The sequence below is a fragment of the Micromesistius poutassou genome (assembly GCF_964030765.1).
Source record: "Micromesistius poutassou genome assembly, chromosome: 9".
NCBI classification, from domain to species: Eukaryota; Metazoa; Chordata; class Actinopteri; order Gadiformes; family Gadidae; genus Micromesistius; species Micromesistius poutassou.
The window spans coordinates 18,247,239-18,252,742 of NC_140279.1; the positions used below are offsets into that span (position 1 = coordinate 18,247,239).

The 5,504-nt window shown below is 44.0% G+C and overlaps 1 long non-coding RNA gene across 1 annotated transcript; it reads left to right on the top strand.

Moving 5' to 3' along the window:
* Nucleotides 1-406: 406 nt before the first annotated feature.
* Nucleotides 407-1,256, top strand: LOC311352664. The gene is made up of 3 exons (XR_014636927.1): nt 407-590; nt 755-791; nt 921-1,256. It is a non-coding gene; the product is annotated as an uncharacterized lncRNA (long non-coding RNA).
* The last annotated feature ends 4,248 nt before the right edge of the window (nt 1,257-5,504 follow it).

The window sequence follows — 5,504 nt, forward strand, 5'->3', positions numbered from 1 at the left end:
TACGGAGCCACATACGTGCAGCAGCATAACAAATGACATCCTAAAAGTCAAAACAACAAAAACAAACATAGTTTGCTTGCCGTAACGCCCACAACTGACACCTTCCCTATTTACTTAAACGGTTTTATCGTGTTTGTTCCTGGCACAATGTCCACTTCGGTCTCTCCAAAACTGTCCACGAGGCGGGGCTTGAGCGCCGGGGCGTGCAGCCAGGCTAAATTTAGCTGAGCGGGAGAGAGTGTGTGTTGTGTGAATGACGTTGGAAGCGGTAGGCGGACCGGGGTTCCCTCCCTCGTTGTTTACAGTTGCAGGGATTCCCTGAATGTGTGGGATGAGTTTTGGGCTAATATATGGAGCCGGGCTGGCTGCTGCTGGGCATAACTCACATGGAGAGGATGGAGGCACATCCAGACAGCATGCAGAATAACTATGTGCTGGTCCACACTGAGCACACGCGTGCACGGTCAGAACCATGCCGTTGCAGCAAGGTGCTCCTTGCGTACCTTGTCGTGGCCATAGTGGTTGTAAGCAGTGCTGGGGGGATAGTGGCATTCCTGGTCTTTACGGGCAACGGAGCAGTATGCCAAGAGGTAAGTCCTTTTATAAACGCATCAACAGAATTGTATTGAACCGAGAACATGAATGTGATTTTTTTTTTTTTAATCTATGTTCGTCTGGTCTGTCTGTGAGTTCCGTCTGTCCCTCTCTCACGTCCTGCGTTTATTTCCTTTCCTGGCTGTCTGTCTGTCTGCAGGTGTCGTCCCGTAAAATAATTACCGGCCCGCTGAAAGGTAAAAAAAAAAAAAAAATAAAAGTTGTAGGCTACTCTACTACTGAATGTGCACGCTCCCACTTGTTGTTGTTGTTGTGTTGTCTTTGTGTGCTAACAGATACTATCTGTTGTTGCTTTGTTTTTCCAGACCGAAACGACGTGGGAGAGTATGACATATTCACGGCTGAAAAAACGGCTACCTACTTAATCTACGGCGAGGTGAAGTGCACTGAGCACACAGAAGACTTTATTGTTTTGAAGCAAAGCTGGAAAGGGGAAAGCGCTCAAGTCATCCAAAGCAAGAAGCATCGCTATTCGGACGCCCGCATTGTAGAGGAGGTCAAGGTCATGCAAGAAAGCAGGGTCTATCTGCTCTTTAATATCGACACGCCCGAATGCAGTTCCGAATTCCGTGTCTATGAACTGTGATGGGTCTTGATTTCAGAAAACATGCTTGTTATACCTGTATACTCCAATTGTATTGGTATATGCGATTCATTAAAGCTATAACAACTAACTCTGAAACTGAAATAACATATTTTTTTTGGCCTTTAAGGGAAATAAGCACTGTAAAAGTGTTCCTCAATCTAAAAATATATTACTTTGTATATTCGTTTTGTTGATATTATTATCTATGGTAACAATGTAGTAGGCCTATTGACGTTTGACAATTGTTAGATAGATAATAATATCAACAAAACGAATATACAACGTAATATATATAGGCTATATACACATTGTTTTTACATTACACAAATACATTTTTTCTGTTTAATGAACCTTTGTTACATAACGCTAGTTTTTAAACATGCCTCTCATGTTTAGAAAGTTGTGATATCCATGTTGCATAAAATTTCAGCCTTAGGCCTACTATTAACATGATCATATTGATGGAATACGTTAATACCATTTGACAGGAATTATATAAAGGAATAGACCTAGTTTTCATCTAGCGCAATGAAATTGTAATAAACCTAGAACGCGAGGTCAGATTGTTGCGGCTGGAGGACTATGTGACAAACAACCCAGGCAGCGCCATCAAGATACAAGCAATGATCTTTATTTGATACGATAAGTAATTCCACTAATAATTCTACTAGTAATTCCACCACGACTGGTCCGGCTCCTGAGCCACACACACACACACGCGCGCACACACACACACACACACACGCACACGCACACGCACACACACACACACACACACACACACACACACACACACACACACACACACACACATATATGAACGTGTGGGTGGGTGATTTTTAAATGCCTTACCCTTGCAGATTGGAAAGGGCTCTGCGTCATGAGGGATGGTGGGGTGGTGGTGGTGGTGGTGGTGGTGGTGTCACGGGGGGGGTCACCGTTCCCTGGTCACCGGCTCCTTCACCCTCATCAGTGATCAGGTGCGACCAATTAATTAACTCAACCGGCTCTTCGGTCACTCCCCCCCACCCCACCCCCCCCCTCCCCCACACACACACAAGACAGTCAACACAATGCCTTCACACCATGCTAAACCTCCAGTTTAAACCACAATTGGCAAATAAACAATGTTAATCAGGATGGTTCTGATTAACATTGGATGGTTCTGACTTTTTTTTGGGGGGGGGGGGGGGGGGGGAAGGGAGGAAGCACAGACCTTTTGTAACAGTTTAACCTCAGTTAAACTCATACCAATGTAGGAAATGAATATTAACTACATTTTGGCTAGTCTCTAGCTATTTTAAAGAATACATTAATTCAAGGCATAGATAGAATCGCATTGTGGTCAACTCAACTGTCATTTAATAGACATCTGACAGATTATGTCAAGGTTTTAAAATTAAGCATTATCTGGTCATTAGTTTTATAACACCTGAACAGCCTGAAATCGACCATTCCAGAGCGTCACAAAAGAGTCCTAACCCTAACCATGACCCTTACCCTAACCCCTAAACCTAACCATAACCCCTAAACCTAACCCTAACCCTAACCATAACAGCTCATATCAAGCCAGTAAAAGCGCGTATGACGGACCAATCAGAAATAGAGGCGGGCGTGTCTTTTCAGGATATTGGCGTGTGGCCATAGTAGGATTAAAAATTTCGCGAACCGGACACCGACGCGAAGCGGAGGGGGCTCTTGCTTAGACGCGATATTTATTGCTTAAGATTTGCGGCGAGGTCTATTGTGTTTTTTCGCACCCAAGTGGTCGGCTGTTTTAACTCTTGCAATTGATGTTAGCCATAGCCACCAAGTAGCCACCAAGTAGGTATAGTGGAGATGACATTGATAGTGGATAGTGGACATTGATAATGATAGTGGAATAATTAGTGGAATAATCGTGGTGGGGAGTGCATGAGTTTTGGTCAGAATGCCTGATGTAGATTGGATGGATGCGTGTTGTGAATTGAGAACAGCCAGCTCATGGTGTGTCGCCACACATTTGCATCCTTCACAACTTTAGTTAGCTACTAAACATAGTAGTTAATTTCCTTTCCTAGCTCGTCGTTGTTCATGTTGGTAGCTGTGTTGTGTTATGGATTTTGGTCCAGGAAAGGCCGCCGAGACAGGATCTCTTTTAACTCACTTTATTTGGTTAAGGTTATTGGTCTATTGTCTATCGTCTATGAAACAAAAGGAGAGGGATCGTATATAACACGCGTGGAGCAGTGTGCGAAATACCCTTCAATATTCGGGGGGGTCCCCATCTCCCGATTGTTGCGCAATATCGATCTAAATTTTTCTCATGCAGTAGGCCTATAGCATACTTAGCAGACGTCAAGGCAAAGTCAAAGTACTTTGTGGGCGGTTCTATGGCGCTGTTGCTATTATGACGGCGAGATAAATGAGCTTTGCGCCCGGCGCAAATCGAAAATGGGTTCGGCTGAAACCCGTACGTGTGTTTTGGGCGTAACATGCAATAAACCAATGAGAGTGGCATCTCCCACCCCCTTTAAGAGCCAGCGCATTTTGACTTGAGTTGATTTTTGACAGCGCGTTTGCAGTCTCCGCTGAGACAGATGCATGACCACATGAATTTCAAACTTCAAATGGCTCAGTTCATGGCCAAATAATAGGCATAATTAACACATGGAATAGCGTTTTCTTCTCCAACTTCAGAAACACTGATTCGTCATGTAAATTGCGTCAAAGACAACTTAAAACATATGCGGACGCGGTCCTCGATGGCCGCAACTGTGGGTCTATTTAATGATATGCGACAATACATTAACAAACATCGTTTGTTACCAGTATTGTATATACATTATCGTTGTCGTCGACAACGATAATGGGATCCTCTTGTCTGACACCAACATCGTCTATCTCCTCATCTCCGAGTGCCACCTTTTTCGATGTGAATCCGAAGTGTGCCAGTGATAAACTTTGATTTTGCTTTCGCTTGTTAGCCATTGTTATTGACGGCCTACGTCATTGCTCTGGGCTCTCGCACATGGCTAATTTGCATACGCGCAGGCGCAGGACTGGTTCAGCTTAATGTTAAACAAATTATTATTATTAACATTTTTGAATTATAAATACTTGACATGGTGATCTCTTAAACACATCATTAGTGACAATAAAATTATTATATCATTTTAAAAAAAAATTTTTTTTACAAGATTGAGACCCCCCCCAGGTTTTGCTTTTGAGTCTTTCAGGGGGTCTCAAGGGGTTAATCGGGGGGGTCCGACCCCCCCAAACCCCCCCGTATTTCGCACTATGGCGTGGAGCGTCTCTAAGCTTAACATCTAATCGATACGGCGCCCAAGAGATTCTGACCTAAAATGGCGGAGTCCGAGTTAAATAAGAAGGTAGAGGTGGGCGTGTTCTGTGGCTTTAAAAGCCCGCCCCCTTTCATCTAAGTATGATGATGTATGATGCCTGGTTGTGCAGCAGTCTTAAGGCTTATGTTATGTTTACTCAGTATTGTGGCTATGGGAGAATATTATGGCTGAAATATGTTACAGTTGGTATGTTGTCTGTAACCATGTTGGTAGTCTAGACGATGTCATCATTGGGTACATCAGAGCTGCCAACTCTCACGGTTTGACCGGTGTGACACACGTTTTTGCCTGCTTTACACACGCTCACACCCCCCCCCCCCCCCCCCCCCCAGAGTTTGTTATGTACGATCATTAAAAAGAAAAAAAATTGATATTTCTCAATTGACATTTGACCGAGGGACGGAGGCGGAGGCGGGACTTATTCTTCAGAGGGGTTACAACAGTGTGGTTCCGGAAGTAAAAATCCCATTCATTTTCACCATAGAGGTTTTGATTAAAAGCCATAATGTCGTAACCATTCAGTATACGTATACGTAAGTACCACGCACCGTTACATTGTGAAACGGTGGTATGTGCTCCTGTAGAAGCTAAAAATTTTAACATCTAGTTTCTAGAAAAACACGTTTCATTGGCAATGTAAAAACTACCCATAATCCAATAATAAGTGTAACACAGCGTCTTTGATTGGTGGAGCTCGCTGTTACCGTGGAAACGTTTACCCGGACCCGTGAAAGTCAAGTCGTCGATGACCTGCTGCTACTGAGCTCGATCACTTCCCACTGCAACCATGATTTATCTCATAATTATGACTTTTTAATCAAAGTCCCCTTCAGGGCGAAGCAAGCCACCTCTGCTTCGCGTCGGCGTCCGGTTCGCCCGGCTGTCGGGGGCTTAGTGAACGGCGTTCCATACAGTATCTGTCACGGCCGTATGTGTTTCATGTGTTGTGTTCCCAGTAG